Source organism: Echinops telfairi, unplaced genomic scaffold, assembly GCF_000313985.2.
Source record: "Echinops telfairi isolate 266 unplaced genomic scaffold, ASM31398v2 ScPeMD7_25;HRSCAF=90, whole genome shotgun sequence".
Classification (NCBI taxonomy): domain Eukaryota; kingdom Metazoa; phylum Chordata; class Mammalia; order Afrosoricida; family Tenrecidae; genus Echinops; species Echinops telfairi.
The window spans coordinates 18,024,212-18,041,523 of record NW_022103922.1 but is presented as its reverse complement, the minus strand read 5'-3'; positions in this window follow the sequence as shown (position 1 = coordinate 18,041,523).

Here is a 17,312-nt window from a genome sequence, read left to right as displayed (position 1 = left end):
TTCTGTGGGATCTGCTTGGCCAGTGGCCTTCAAGCGGAGAGGTCAGCTCAGAAAGTTACAGTGACTGGGAGATTACAAAAGAGTATATTTGATACATTTTCTTAAAGGACGCAGAACAATCACGGGGCCTTATTAGGAAGAGGGAGCCCTGCTGACATAGAAGGTTACACATTGGGCTGCTACCTACAAGGTCAGTAGTTCAAAACCAGTAGCCGCTCTGCAAAAAAAGATGAGGCGTTCTACCCCTATAAAGATAAAGCATCCCAGAAACCCCCAGGGGCAGTTCTACCCCATCCTTTAAAGTTGCTTTGAGTCTAAACCTATTTATGGTTCTAAGAAAATGGCAAACTGCCCTGGTGACAAAGAGCCAAGAAAGTTACACCAGAGAATTTGTTTCCACCATGACACTGCACCTGCTCGTTCCTGGCGGGTAGTGAGGGCGTTGCTGCAAGAATGCCACTAGAGCCCTCCCTTCCCATCCGCCCTGCAGCCCGGCGCTGCCCTATCAGGCTACTTCCCCTGTAGCCAAGCGCAAGGGACACTTAAAAGGCACATGACCTGGGTCACCTAAGGCCGTCAACACTCCCTTTGGACAAGAGCGCAGATTTCTTCAAGGAAGGGATGGAGAAAGGACAGCATTCTCTTCAGATGTTTTTAAACCCTGATGGAGACTGTGTGGATGGACAATAGCTTCGCATTTTGATAGTTTTCACTAATAAAGTTGTCTGTGACTTTTGATAGTGTTTGCTGGCTGATCCTGGGATTTGGATTTCTCTTGTTTGAATCCTTAATTCCCTTCACAGGCGTTTTCCATGATGATTACGATCACAGCTCAGAGCGGATCAAAGCCAAACACACTGTGCTCTGATCTCTTCCTTCAGTGAATCTGGAGCGAATTTCACGTTCACCAGACCCGACCCCAAAGCTCTTCTCGGGCCCACGCACACAGTCCTTCCACCAGAGGCTCCTCGCGGCCTGCCCGGTCCCTCTGTGGAGGAAGACTGAACTGGACTGGAGAGAGTGATGCTCGGGCCCTGTGCGGGGCCACACTGTCTGCAGGGCCATCTGGAGGTTCAAGTCTAAGGACGGTCTTGTGCCCTCTGAGAGGGGCTGTCAACCCTGAATCAGTCCCTCCCAATCCATCCACACAGAGAAGCAGTTCTTTTCACTCCTGCCCTCTTAATGGCAAAATGTGCAGCTCCAGGTCAACTTCCCAGAGATCACCGGGGCTATTCAGAAAGGGGCGCGGAGAGTCAGGTTTCAGTAGCAGAGAAAGGGTCAAGCCTTGTCTTGATCCATTCGTCCATTGAGTCTGTCATTCTTGCAGCAAGATTTCTGCATAGCTTGATGTGGCTGTGTTGTTGTTGATGTGGTTGGTGGGTGTTGAAGGCTTCCTTACTTCCTGGTAGAATAGGGCATCCATACCCTCCCAGCTTCAGACCTAAATGAAGCTCCCTCCTCCCCCAAATGTGATGATTCCTTATAACAGGAAGTGCTATCAGAGAGCAGGGTCTGGGTGCTCTGCTTTAGATTGCGAAGGTACAAAACTGAAGAATGCATTGGCATTTCTCCTAGGTGGTTGACCATTTGGTAAGCAGAAGAAGACCGCAAAGGGTAACTCCTAGTACAGCCCAGTGGGAGGCGTCTGAAGGCAGCAGCTGACCTCCCCTTGGCCGGATGAGCGGAGGTGCGCGCCTTCGGAGCAATGCCGGGGCCGCGTGCTTGTGGGCAGGCTGCGCAGGGCTCTGTGCGTTTCTGCCGCTGCTGAGCATGTTTTCCTGCGTCGGAAATGAAGAGCCTAGCTCCTCTTCTTTCCCAACCCCAACGTACTACCAGCAAGTAGACTCTGAATCCCAGCTGCCCTGAAGGACACGGGGCCCTGCCCCATGGGGGCTCCCAGACACTAGCTCGTTATGAGCGTAGGAAGGCTCTTCTTTCTCTTGGGGAGTGGCTGGTGGTTTTGAGTGGTTTGTGATGAGCATGCCAAAGTATCCCAACTACCGCTACCAGGGCTCGCCCAGCGCTCCTCAGACCCCAGTCAGATGAGTGGGACGCGAACCCTCTGACCCTCTCTCTTCCCAGCGGTGACACGTTCTCCTTAGTGGCCAGAGGTGCTCTTCTGCCACAGGAATGTTCCTGGCCACTCGGAGACTGTCTATTAATTCTCTCTCAGCCTTTCATCCTCCGTTTGTTTGTTTGTTTGTTTGTTTGTTTGTTTGTTTGTTTGTTTCTTAGGAAGGAGGAGTTAGGCAAGGGCAGTGAGTTAGAGCGAGCCCTTGTGATACTGTGGGTTAAACACTGAGCCGGAACCTGCAGGATGGGTGGGCGAGCCAACCCACCAGCTGCTTCTCAGGAAAAAGTTGAGGCTACATGCTCCTGTAAAGTCTGATGGTCTCAAATACCCTGTCCCCCTGGATGGCAGTGTGTGTGTGTGTGTGTGTGTGTGTGTGTGTGTGTGTGTGTGTGTTTCTTGAGAGCATGGGGGGTGTTATCTAGTTTTAATAAGAAAGGCCTGTGGATCTACCTTTGAAAACTAGCCAATGACAACCCAGTAGATTACAAAGATCCAGCCCCCCACTATTCAGGGGGATGGCACATGACCGGGCAGCATTTTGATCCCTGTGAAGAGGGTCACCAGGAGTTGGGGGCCTACTCACTGGCAACTAGCCATCACCACCACCACCAAAACCACCATCACCCTCACCCCCAACACCTACTTTGACACTGCACATGCTCCGCCCCCCCCATCTTTGCTTCTCAACAGACACTGAACAATAGCAACACCATTCAAGAGTCTTAACCTAGGCAAGGGAACACCTGCTTGCTCATCTGTCAGTCTGTCTCACTTTGTTCTCGCTTTTTTACCTTTCTCTCGGGAAAGCAGAACTCGTCCTCCGGCAGGGCTCCCTGGCAGGCATGCAGGCTAGTCTCTTTCACCTGCAGATACAGGAACGAGCGGCTGATGCAAGATGAGTCCACGGCTCTGGACCAAAGTGGCATGAGAAGAAAGATGAATCCACACAGTTTTCCAAAATTTGGACAATCTTAACTCCAACCTTGTGTAACATAGACATGTCTACTAACTCTCGAAAAGGGGAAACTTTGTCACTTGCTCTCTGTTTGTTATACCGGATATCCTACTACAATATTGTAAGTTGCACGATGGCAACGAGAAAGGGAGACATTGACTGAGTACATTGCTCAGCATGTGTGTGAACAGGGAGACAGCTCTGGCGGAGGAGTGGGTAGGCCTTGGGCTGCCACCAGGGATGCTCAGGAGAAAGGCTTGCGGAGAATCCTTGGCACACAGGCAGTCCTTGATGAACCAGAGCATCAATGATTGACCTCTGAGTTACATAATAGAGGCATGTGAGATTTTAAACATTCCTATGTGGGAAGCTTACAAAAAGAACGGTGGGACCCTGTGATGCTTTTCAGAAGAGGGTCTTTGAGCACAGCCCACAAAGATCACTGTGGAACTTCCAGGTAAGAACAGGAAGAACCCCGAAGGCAGAAGGGACCCACACAAGAACAGCAAGGGCCACCGCTACTGGGGTGCCTGTGTGCGTCCGGCACTCACGGAATAGAGGGTGGGTGAGGGTACAAACGCAAAGGCCCATTGGGACCAGGTGGTGGAGGGCTTCCAAGATCACACTTGCTTCTGGATGGTGAGGAGTAACGTTTGTGCGTGACAGACTGGTGTGACCAAATCAGTGACTGAGACAATTCACGGCAGGGTAAGCAACAGGGAAATTCGTTGGGAGACATCGGAGGCAGGGTCTGCCTTTAAGTGGCTCTTGTTGTCGTTAGGCGCCATCAGGTCGGTTCTGACCCACAATGAGCCTATGTACAACAGAATGAAAAACAGCCCAGTCCTGCGCCGTCCTCACAATTGTTGTTTGAGCCCATTGTTGCAGCCACTGCGCCCATCCATCTCCCCGAGGGCCTTCCTCTTGTTGCTGCTCCTCCACTTTACCAAGCATGACATCCGTCCCGGGAACTGGTCTCTCCTGACAACATGCCCAGGTAGGGAAGATGAAGCCTCACCATCCTTGCCTCTAAGGAGCCCACTGGCCATACTTCTTCCAAGACAGATCTGTTTGTCCTTTTGGCAGTCCAATGTACTTTCAATATTCTCCCCCAGAACCACAACTCAAATGCATCGCAGCGTCCTCCGTCTTCGATGTCCAACTTTCACAGGCATGTGAAATGACTGGGAGGCTGGAAAATGGTTAACAGATTAGCTGCTAATTGAAATTTAGTGGCTCAAATCCACCCAGAGGCCCCCCTGCAAACCCTGATGCCCAGTTCTGCTCTGGAAAACATGACGCAGATATATTTAGTGAGACTGGGCAAGAAATGATGAGGATAAGTTCCCAGCAGGCAGAGAAATAAAGAGGACTGAGAAAACAGCTAAAAACCAAGCTTTATTATTATTATTATTATTATTAATTACTTTATAAATGTTCTTTTCACATTGTTGGGCATAGCTTTTAGTGAAACTTATAGATTTCTAGTTCATTTTTTAAAAAAAAATTCTAGATTTTGTACTGGCCTCATCCTTGCTCCCAGTGAGCTAGCCTGGGGAATCCTAGCCTTTTGGACTTTGCTGGCGCCACTTGGTGGCAGCGCTCTGAATCACAGACACAGGATCTTCAGCTAAGGAGATGAAATGCTGCCAAATCTAAGAGGAACCAAGGGCACTGAAGGCCAGGGTAGGCCCCTGGTGCCTTTGTCCCAAATCAAACTGCATACTGTCAGTCACAGACAACAAAGAAAGTCCCCCTTCTGAAGGGGGTCTGTTATTCAGCCTCAAAGGTCCTCATTGTGGACCACGGTATATACAATACTCGTGTGCTCGGCTGGATGGCAGGGCTGCAAATAAGCGTGAGAGGCATGATTCACTTGGCATCTGCTAAAACAGAATCCCCAGGAAAGAAAGCGGAAACAGGGGGCCTTGTATATGCGCGCCTCCTTTCTCTCACGCCCTCTGTAGAACCCACCCAACAGCAAACTCTGGCAGATCCAACTTTCAAATACAGCCGGGTTTGACTGAGAGGTGCTCCCTTTGCTACGGCCGCCATGGTCCATTCTCCCTGTCTGGACTCTCTGCCTCCTTGATTGTCCACCCACCCCCACAGCAGCCACGAGGAAAGCAAATCAAGTCCCACCTGGGCTCAAAGCCCTTTCCTCCCAGCTAGCTTCCCTCCTGGACGACCAGGGTGCCCCCATCCCAATCCTCGCCCTGCCCCTTGTCTGTCCTCCCTCCTTGGCCTCCTTGTAGTGCCTCAAACATGCCAGGCATTCTCCTGCAGGGGCACCCTTTGCACTGAATGCCCCTAAAGGGTTCTTTTCTTCATTGCTCTCACCTAAACTGCACCCTGCTCTGCGCTAACTCTTTGTTCAGCCACACACGAGCCTCCACTGACAGGCAGGTGGAGGCTGGGCAGGAAGTGCCTTGACCGAAATCCCACCGAGGTCTCCTGCCCACGTGGCAGGCAGGGAGCTGCCACAGAACCACCGCGGCCTTCTGTGTCTTATCCCATCCCCACCCCAAGCTCGGTTTATTTTACCTGACATGTTATTGTTCATTTGTTTCCCTCGTTTGTCTGCCTCCCTGGAAGGCCAGCTCCTGGAGGTCAAGGATTTCCTTGGTTTCGTGCATTGCCATATCCCCATGCCAAGACTGATAGGTTTACAAATAGTTATTAAGTGCACGAAAGCCCCGATCATGAGCAATACAGTATCCTCTGGCTCCACGAGTTGAAATCAACCTGATGGCTGCGAGTTTGATTTGGGGTGCATCCTCGGCCACCAACCATGATTAGTCTCTCTCCAATCCTGAACAAACACTCATCTTTACCCTTACAACTTACCAAAGCCATCCTAAGCCAGCCTGGCCAACCCAATTTCCCACAAAGGGGGTTGGGGACAGAGTGTGGTCCTGAAGCAGGTGAAAGGTTCTGGCGGTTCAAGGCCCCAGCTTAGGCCCCTTAAGTCACTTCAGCCACTGTCAAGAACTCAACAGCTGCTGCCACTTTGCCCAAGGAGGAGAGTTTATTTAAGGTAGCAGAATATTTACACATTGGGATGTTAACCTCAAGGTCAGCCGTTCAAAACCACCAGATGCTCTACAAGGGGAAAATAGGGCTTTTTACTCCCATAGAGTTATAGTCTCACAAACCCACAGGGGCAGTTCTACCCCATCCTACAGGGTCACTGTGAGTTGGAATTAATTCCATGGATCATGTTATCAAGAAGCTTAGTCAGTGAAGATATACCACCACATGGCCTCAGAATAATCCAAGAATGTACTAGACAAACGAAACTCACTTTGAAAGGCTAAATCATGTTTTCAGTCATTTGAGCAGGAAACCCAAAATCAGTACTTCTTTTGGGGAAAGTGAAAATACCAGCAAGCTTAATGCTGCAAGTCAAGACTACCTCTGAGGAGGCACTAGTCAAAGCCAGAGTGCCCTCTACTGGCCACTTAGCCAATAAAACCATAAGGAAAAATTCAGAGGCTGCAGCCTATTGAAAGCACCCCTTCAGGACCAGTGCTGAGAGTGGCGATACTGGGAGGTGGAAAGGAGGAAACGATTACAGGGATATACATATAACCTCCCCCCTGGGGGGCGGACAACAGAAAAGTGGGTGAAGGGAGATGTCGGACAATGTAAGATATGATAAGATAATAATAATTTATAAATTATCAAGGATTCATGAGGGAGGGGGGAGCGGGGAGGGAGGGGGGAAAATGAGGAGCTGATGCCAGGGGCTTAAGTGGAGAGCAAATGTTTTGAGAATGAGGAGGGCAACGAATGTAAAAATGTGCTTTACACAATTGATGTATGTATGGATTGTGATAAGAGTTGTATGAGCCCCCAATAAAATGATAAAAAAAATAAATAAAAGCATTACTGATATTATTTTTAAAACGATTCCAGTCTCCTCAAAGACATAAACTGTGGGAATAAAAGGGAAATGGATTCCATGCCCATTCCCAGGGAGCTTGCATTTGAACCCTCACCCAATATATAAAGATGACCTTAAAGCGACCAGAGGCCTAAATGCAGTCATGAACAAGACTTCGATTGTGGCAGATGCTGCAGCCTGGGTGAGCCTTGCAAGCACTAAGAAAAAGAGGTCAGACTTTTAAAACCACATATGTATTATCGCATTTAAAGTAAAAATCCAGCAGAGGTAAATCCTGCAGCCTTGGGAAGAGAGAAGGGAGGGGGTGTGGCTGCCTACTGGGCAGGGCCTTCCATTCAGGCTGATGAAATGTTCTAGAACTAGAGGGTGGGGTGATTAAACAGCACTTCCAGTCTGAAGTCACTACACTGTAGGTTTTAACATGACCCCAGTGGTAAGTTCTGCTTTATGTGTCTCCAAAACCTGAGAAAGGACTACGAACCAAACAAAGCGGTGTTCTCGCAGGACAAGTGGGAAGGCTCTGCTCTAGTGCATTTTTTTTCTTGTGGGAAACATAAACTCTATGCGGGACTTGCCACCCTTAGCTGAGTTGGCCTCAGGCACTTCTGCCAGCCCTCAGGGAACCCTGAGCAGCCAGGTAAGCTTACCCGGCTTATTCCAGGGACCTCTTACAATAACCACAGGGTTGGGTCCTCTGACCACCCTAGTTTTTCAGAGGAGTGACGTCATATTCTCCAGACACAGAGCTGGGAGCGGGTGGGGATCTTTGGAATAACAGATCCAGGACCTGTTGAGTCACCATCTTTGGTTGTGGAAATGGATGCAAATGGTAGAGGATGCAGGTTCCAGGCAGAGGGAATGACCCAGAATTAAGTCTCCTGTATGGAAGGTCCGACTTGCAGCACTGCCCAGCAGCGATGACGGTGCTCTCCCCAGCTATGTCCAGAGAAAGGGACTGCTTGACTAGGGGAATGGAGCATCTTAGATCTCCTGGGAGGAATGTCCTCATGGGGCAATAATTGCATCAGGAGCTCAGAATGTGGGAGGAAGGGGCTGGAGGCATAGTGGGTTACGGCTGAGGCTGCTGACCACAAGTTCAGCAGTTCGAAACCACCAGCTGCTCCACAAGAGAAAGATGAGGCTTTTACTCCTGTCCTGAGTCACCCACCGTCTTGGAAACTCATAAGGGCAGTTCTACCTTGTCCTATAGGGCAGCTGTGAGTGGGAATCAATTCAGTAGCAGTGAGTTTGTTTGTGTTTTTTCTTCTCTTTTTGGGGAGGGATATCAAAATAAGGAGCCATGGAGGGGTAGTGGGGTGCAAGTGGCATTGCTAACTGCATGGTAAGCAGTTCAAACCCATCAGCTGCTCTGCAGGAGAAAGATGCGTCTACCTGCTCCTGTAAAGATGTACAGTCTCAGAAGCCCTAAGGAGAAGTTCTACTCCATCCTATAAAGTCTCTCTGAGTTGAAATCCACTAGATGGCAATGAGTTTGATCAGAATATGGCGAAGCTAAACACGAAGCTGAGGAAACACAATGAGATTAAAACAAGCTCTCTACAGAGCTCACCTTCACAAAGAGAGCACCCCCTGATTGGATTGTAAGACCTTTCTAACCTGCACCAACTGACATCCTACGGCATATATTTAACCATCATTAAACAAATTCTTGCTGCACATCCTCCTGAGGCCTATTACTTAGGGGCACCCATGTGAGGAACAACTTGCCTCCACAAACCAATGCTCACAACGTGCAGCATCTGGCCCAGTGTGTCATTTGTAGGCATTGAAACCACAGTTTGATTTCTCAGTTGGTTTAGCACAACCTCCCCAATCAGTAGGCCGAAAGACCTCCGCTTCAGCTGCCCTGAGGACTTGGCAGAGATAATTTGAGCGTATCTGCAAACTGTTTAGACACAACCATATAGTATCAAGCATAACCTCCAAAATGTCTGAAAACGAAGAGAAAAGCCTTCTCATGGAATTAATAATAAAGTACATATGAGGGAGTACCCCACCCCCCAAAACAGAAAAAAGCTCCTCTGGGCAGCCTTCTCGTAGTTCGCGGTTTCCCAATCTGCGAGCATCGAGCAACTCACTCTGAGCTAGTGCACCCAGTGGCGTCGCTAGGATGGTTCTCTATGGTCACAGTGAATTTTCTCATGAGAGCAGTTTCACAGGAGCCTCGTTTTTATGATGGCCGATTTCAGAGAACAGTGTGAGGCTGTGAGATTTTGTTTCCAGCTCAGGAAAGAAGCTGCAGAGACAAGGACAGCGCTAAGGAAAAAACTCAAGTGTACAGTGGTTTTCTTTTTTTTTTTAATCATTTTATTGGGGGTTCGTACACCTCTTATCACAATCCATACAACCGTCCTTTGTGTCAAGCACATTTGTACATTTGTTGCCATCATCATTTTCAAAACATTTTCTTTCTACTTGAGCCCTTGGTATCAGCTTCATTTTTTCCCTCCCTCTCTTACCTTCCTTCCCCCATGAACCCTTGATAATTTATAAATTATTATTTTTACATGTCTTACACTGACCAATGTCTCCCCTCACCCACTTTTCTGTTGTCCATCCGCCTGGGAGGGAGATTATAGGTAGATCATTGTGATCGGTTCCCCTTTCTCTTTTCAAACCAGGTGAAATGTCGAATGATGACAAACCTTGTCCTAGACAGCTGTCAACTTTCTGAACAGACGAAAATGTTGACAAAATGCATGCACTTGTGCTTGAAGACTGAAGTCGGACCATTGAAGAGATGGGGGCGTTATGTTGACTATCTTGGAGCTTGGTTCAGCTAATTTTAATGGAAGATTTGGGAATGAGAAGAGAAATTTGTGCCTCGGGTTCTGACTGACCAGGAAAAAGAGCGTCGAGTGGAAACATGCTGTGCTTTGAAAGAACAGCTACCAGGCAACCCAGACTTTTTCCCCAGGGTCATTACTGGTGATGAGGCATGGTGCCATTCTTACGACCCTCAAAACACACATCAATCAAGTTGCTGGAAGACACCATCGTCACCTCCCCCCCCCCCCTGCAAAAGCTTGTCAAGTGAAATCAAAGATCAATATGATGCTCATTTGTATTTTTGATGTGAGGGGGGCAGTGTATTTGGAGTTCAATCCACCAGGTCAGACTGTTAATCAAGCTTTCTATTTAGATGTTTTGAAAAGATTGAGTAACAGTGTGTGACAAAAAAGGCCTGACTTGTGGCAGACGGAAGACTGCTTTTGCAACCATGACAATGTACTTGCTCATGCAGCCATCTCAGTGTGCCAGTTTTGGACAAAAAAAACAAACCAGTATGTCTCTCTTGCCCCATGAGCCTGACCTCACTCTGTGTGAGCTTTTTTTTGTTTCCACAAATGCAGAGGACATGCAAGGACATGGATTTGATGACTTAGAAGAGGTGAGAAAAAAACAAGGAGGTGCTGTCAGCCGTCAAACAGATGACTTTGAAAACTGTTTCCAAGAATGGAATAGCAGATTTGACGAATGTATTACGTGTAATGGAGAGTACTTTGAATGTGATAAGGTTGTTTTGTAAAATAATAATAATAATAAATAGATAGCTGTGAGAAACAAAATCTTTATTCAGAAGCCGTTGTGTAGTGCTTACATGTTGGGCTGCTCATCATAAGATCAACAGTTTGAAACCACCAGCCACTCCACTGGAGAAAGAGGAGGCTTTCTCCTTCCAGAAGAGTCATGCTCTTGGAAACCCACAGGGCAGCTCTACCCTGTCCTGTAGGGTCTCTATGAATCAACATCCGCTTGGCGGCAATGAGGTTGTCTTGTTTTGTTTGTTTTGTTTATTGTGCATTCAGAAAATATACAATAAAGTAACCACCTTTCACCTAGACTGTTGTCTTTAGAGTCTCTCTGCCAAACACACTGGCACTCTTGGAAGAAGTGGTTAGTTAAAGTTCTGGGGCAAGAAACATCCGATGAATCAGGTACGTCTCATCTTACCAGAAATCAGGGGTCTCTTGAGAAATGAACAATGCAGTTCCAATGACGTTGCTTGAGCCCCTAGAGCCTAGTCTTGTCCAAAGTGCATGATGCCTCTGAACTTCCTTCCCTACATGTACCAAGGTCATCCCTTTCCTGTTGGTTTTAGTATGTATGAGGTTACTGTCACTTGCAGGCGAGTGTCGCATGACAATCATGTTAGGGGTAAGTATGGTTGATGGCCTGATTCACCCGCATTTGGCTGTTGCGGTTGGGTGCCATCAAGTCAGTGCTATGTACCAAGCAACGCAACGCTGCCCGAGCCGGCACCTTCCTCAGAGTGCTTATGTTCCAGCCCACTGTTGCAGCCACCGTGTCAATCCAAGCCTCTTCTTCACTGACCCTACCAAGCATGTTTTTCCCAGGGACCGGTCTGTCCAGATAGTATGTCCACAGTAGGTGAGACAAAATCTTGCCATCCTCACGTCTAAGGGAAATTCTGGCTGTACTTCTTCCAAGACAGACTTGTTTGTTCTTCCAGCAGCCTGTGGTACTTTGAATAGTCATTGTCAGTATCATCATTCAAATGAGTCAATTCTTCATCAGTTTGCCTTATTCATGATCTCATTTTCATATTACTCATTATCCAATTTTCATATACACCTGAGTCCATTGAAGACACCTCGGTGTGAGTCATGCACATGGTGGTCCTCAAAGTGACATCCTTGCTTTTTAACACCATAAGGTCATTGGTTTCTGAGCCGAGCACTGAGCCCCTGCATCTCCCAGCTCAGGCCCCTGCCCCAGGACAGGGTAGACTGGGGGAGGGAGGGAGAGGGAAACCCCAGCCCCATGCAGACAAGGTCAGAAGCAGGCAAGACCCAGGAATGCCAGCTGTCCCCTGGCAGGATGAGGCTATTTGGGGGTGCCAACCCCCTTCTTGGGTGTGGTGGACTTTTTGTTCTGCCAGAGGTGTCCCTGGATGGCTGCAGCATCCCACTCATGGACAAGGTCCGGTCTTTAAAGACCCATTGGCGCCATATTTACGTGGTCTTACTTACTCTCTCCTGGCATGAACAAGAAACAGACTTGCACAGAATGAATCTGAATTATTCTTTACCAGATACGATCTCCAAATAACCAAAGCCACACTGGCCGCGGTTTCATGTTCTAAACATTTGCTGAAAAGACATGTGTATGAAACATTCTGGAAAACACCACTCCTTTCCCCATCGACTGAAACACCCATTCCTAAAGTGATTCCTAGAAGGAGACTGTGGGGCAGGCACCAGATGAGCTGGCCCTAGACTCACCGTCTACCACCCTTTGCTTTACTTCATTAAACCAGGTGCCATGCGGATTCGGTGTCAGGCACCATTCTAAGCATTCCACATCTATTAACTCATTACATCCTCAACAACTGCCCAGGATGATAGGTAGGTAGTTTACATTTAGTATTTAAGTACTTTATCCACATGACAGAGCTAGTAAATGAGTGAAGTTCATGTGTTTTCATTTCAGGGGCTTCTGCTCCTCATGCACAAAATGAAAGTTACTTGAAAGGTTGTTTGGTGTGGGGCAAGGAGAACATGGGCTGTGAAATCAGAAAAAATTGGATTCAAAGTATAAGTCTTAGTTCCTTCGCATGCAAAATTAACTAGGGATATTTTTCTCTTGGGTTTGTTGTGGCGTGGTTTAATGGGGTATTCCAAACAGCCACTGAGCTCTTTGGGCAGATATTCCTCCTTACACAAAGCAAATGGGATGAACAGGTGACTGCATAGAGGTTTTTTTTTAAGTTCTTGAAACTGAGTCCATTTCTGCAGAAACAGGCACTCACGTGGCAGGGGCAGAGAACATGCAAGAAGTCGCTCTTTGGTGGAAAAGCACGCTTCCTTGATTTTTATGTTTCTGTAAAAGCTCAGGGAGAAACCAGCCACCAATGAGGTAAGAAAGTTGCCGTTAGGTGTCCATCACCAGGGCCCTATGATTACTTCCCTGAGGAAAAGTAATAAAATGTTTCAGAACATATACTCCCTCCCCAGGGAATACGCACCTGCTGGCCACCTCAGAGGCCTCGTCTTGTGAGCAGACAAAACCCTTCTCTGTCCATGGTCATCACTGTGGGAGCCAGGTGGGGTGTTGGGTCTGGGGCTGCGAAGACCATCAGAAATCCTGCCTTCAGTGGGGCCTAAACTCAACAAAGACCATACCTGACTGGATACCTTGCGTGGATGGTAGTACGCAGGTGAGTGGAGCCCTCTGGTTGGTCTCTCCCTTGGGGCCTGATTCTTCCATCTCTTTGCCGTGCCAATGGAGTAGGAATGGCAGCATAAAGGTGGTGGCGGGAGCAGAGACTTCCCCACTTCTCCTGGGCATCAGATGAATGGAAACAAAGTGGGGATCCTATCAGTTTCAGTGAAACCCAGAGAGAAATGATCCTCTGGCTCAAAAAACAAACCAGGGCAGGGGTTGTCTAGCTTTGCTCACACAGATGCAGGAGCCACAGAGAACAGGATGCGGCAGGTGTGCAGGGACGGTTAGTGAAGCTAATTCAGGAGCTCAGAAGGTCTCCCCAAGAGAATACAGTTCCTCTAGGCAAAGGGCTTATTACCTTGAAGAAATAAATACTCCTTCAACATAGCATGAGCAGGAAACGAGATGGAAAGGCAGAATGGATTGAGCAGAAGTTGCCCAAGATAGCAAAACCCTCTTGGCTTCCCTTCTTTTTGCAGGCAAGTAAGTATCCAAGAGCTGCCTCCCTGCTGCTTTCTGGGATGAAACACAGACATGTAGGGGATAGGAGTCAATAGATACATGCTTTCCCCAAGAACATATTTCTCCTCGGTAGGTCATGATAGGATCAAGCACTAATTATCAAAGCAGGCGGACAAACTCAATGATCTTTGGATCGGTCGATTTCTCCTTCCTTGTCCCAACTTTCCTGGGGCCTGGGATCACAGATCCAAATGTCTGTCTACACACATAAGCCTGGTCTCAGCTGTATCCAAGCCCAGGCAGCTGGCAAGGAGGCTCTCGGGTGGGATTCTGAAGCTGGATCGCTCATTAGTCAGATGGCACTAGTGAGGGCTTACGCGGTCACTGAAGGTCACTGAAGGACTACCTGTGCGGATTGAGATTAGGGGCAAACCGAGGGTGAGGCAGACAACGCACTGGAACGACTTAGGGTGAAGCAGGAGGACGGTGCCCTGGCCTGGACTTGGTCAGTCTGGCAAAGGGAAGATGGAAGCCACACAGCAGCCAACCGTCAACCGGGCCTCCCAGCGAGGCTCGGGAAGGGCTCAGGAGACGCGTGCCTCCTGTGGCCACAGGCATGCTGTCCCAGAACTGAGCTCAGCAGCTGTCAGGGAGGCAACCTGCCAAGGACAAACAGAGAGCGTCTTCACAGTTCTCCTATATCTCAGTCGGGAAGAGTGGGGCGCAGAACATTGGTACAGGTCACCTGCACACAAGGCTGACACTCACAAACTCCCCGGTTCCCTCGAGTCCTGACAGAAGCAACTCTCCCCACTAGGCTGCAGAGTAGCCTCCTCTTCCTCGCAGACCCTACAAAGACTCCACCTGGGGTTGGCGCTTTGCCAGATCTGCCCTGCTGCCTCTAATCGTCTGTAGGCTGGTGACCGGGTCATATTTTAGTACATGGAAAGCAGAGAAGTACAGTCCCTGCTCTGGGCGAAAGCATTTGTCCAGACGGAAGAGCAGAAGAGCTCACGAGGGCAGAGTGGCTCTCAGAGGAGTGGACGGGGATGGCAGGCGCTCTGTAAGGCAGAATGAGGATTGGCTGACATGGGCATACCCGCCTGTGAGAGCCTCCTATCCTCCTGGAGGAGCTGGTGAGGGTAGCTAAGACACGGTGAGAGGAGCTCCGTGAAGTTTGACTCCCACAGCGAAGGAGGCGGACACGAGGCGGACACGCTGGATCTGCCTTGCACCGTGCACAGGAGGGGTGAGGAGAGGAAGTCCAAGTGGAAGTTTGTTTTCAGACAGGCACCCCATGAGGCCAGTGCCAATTATAACGTAAGCATTTTCTTCTCCTCAGAAAGGAACTGCCCCCGTTTTTTGTATTTTACCACAAAGGGTCTACAGGAGGCAGGAGTGGGGTAGGGGTGGGAAAGGAAGCTGACTGAAGATGGGCACCAGGGATCTCTGGGAGTGATGGTAATGACCTGAAACTGGATTTCAGCGAGGGTCATAAACTTTATACATTGACTAAGACTACATTTTAAAACCGCGTTTTCAATGGGTGCCTACTACGGTATTTAAGTTGTTCCTCAATAGAGTAGCGTTAGAAATCACTTCCCTTAAGCATATTGCTCATACTTCCTAGCTTTTATTTTTGTTTTTGGAGATGGGATTCCTTGCAGGAATGAAGTGAGGCTTCAGGCCCCGGGGATTTCTGACCTGGAACGTCCTCCCTCCGTTCGCTTCAGGAAGCAGAGGTGCGCTGGCCTTCCACCAGGAAGCCCTCTGTGGTTACTCCTGCGCTACAAACAGGCAGCCGTGGTGCCTGCCCACCGCTGGCGCCTGGGGGGCATATGATTTGCAGAGCAAGAGCACCCCATTCTTCTGCGGCTCACACCAGCTCACGGGGTATCCGCCTGACCCTGGAGAGGCTGAATATAAGCAGGGGCATTCATTAGAGGAGTGTGGTCCTGGGGGCTGCACCAGGTGACAGAGCCAAAGGGCATGACACCACCACCACTGTTTATAAAAATATTGGGTACCGTTTCATCAGTAACATATGTTTTTAGGTAAGTAGCCCTTTGGTTACTTACAGCAACAAAAACATTTTCCATAAGCTGAGCTTACAAGTATTAGTATACTGACAAGGCTAACATGCCATGTTATTTATTTACTACGTGGACCTTCTAACTCAATGGCAGTGGCTTAGGCCAGAATTGTCTGGACCCCGGCACTAGGCGATTTCATCTCCATGTCCCACACGAGCCCAAGCTACTGTTGTCCCTGTTGCCCGTGTTTCCCACCCGCTGGATGTTATGAAGTCAATTCCCTCAGAGTGACCCTGCCTAGGGCTTCCAGGACTGAAAGCCTTTCTAGGAACCGACAGCATCATCTTTCCTCTGGTGAGTTTGAACCAGCGACCCTGTGGTTAGCAGCCTGACACCTGGCCTACAGCTCCCTGGGTCTCCTTGAGGGTTTTGGCAGTTGCTGCTTTTGTTAGTGGTCTGTACTAGAACATGGTGATGATTAGTACTTGAGAGTCCAAATCAATACTTTAATGAGAAGGAAGTGGTGATTCACAGAAAAGGAGAAACAGTAAAAAAACGATTTCTGCTCACGGACTAATTATATATTGTACTTCGATGCAGAAAGGCTTTTGGAAACACTTTGATGCTAGCATTCATATAATGTAAGCAAGAGTTCATTTAACCAAATGATACATAATTACAGGAGAATCAGATGTTGCTTGGAAAACAGTCAAATGTAAACAACTAGGGACCTTAGTGGGAAATTCTTTAACAATTAAACATTGTTTTTTCCTTAGGCCAGCAGAGGGCAAACTAGATCCCATAAACTGAAGGGGGAAAAAGAAAAGAACAAAAAAAGGGTAATATATATAGTTGTCCAAAATGTTGGTGATAGGGTAACTGATGGAAGTGCCTGCGTTTCATTGTTTCCAGCACTGGAGGCAGGACCAGCTGTCAGGGAGGTGCAGGCTCTGCCTCACGTGTATCTAGCATTAGAGCCCATGCGGCTCAGGCTCAACTTGTCTTGTTAGCCAGGCAGCTGAGCTGGCCTAGACCTGCTGCACCAGCTCCCCTGTCGTCCAGGACTCTCCGCAGAGGTTCCATGCAGGCTCCGCTTTGCAACCCGGGGGTGGGGTGTGAGTGGGGGCATCTCCTAAGATGCTGATGGCAAATACTGCTTCTTTGGCAAGTCTGGTTCTGAGTTGCCCGAATGGAGACCTGGAAACCTGATCTGTGCAGGTTCCCGGGCAGCTTTCAACCTGAAGCAAGTTCTGGAAACTCTCATTCAAACCCTTGTCTGAAGCCTTCGTCTCCCTGAGTGTGGACCCAGAAAGGTGTTCTCAGAGGATGTACTCTGACCCTTCTCAAAGTCTAGTCACCGCTGCATCTGGGGAGGTGGCAGGATGATTTGTCTCATTCTCCTGAGATGGGTTACTTCAGGGAAAGAAGGGGTGACATCTATGAATAGGGTGTTAGCCTAGGGAGCTTGAGGCTGGGTGGGGTAGGGTGTAAGGGGTCGGGGGAGGGGACACATTATTGCCCTGGGGTACTCTGCAAAGACCCAAGGATTTTCACGTGGACCGTAAAGGCTTGCATCGTGCCCAACAAGCTGGGACCATCATTTTCACAACTTTGGCTGGGTTTCTGAATCAGGTAGCCAGACCTCTCTTTCTAGGTTTTGTCTAGAAAGTG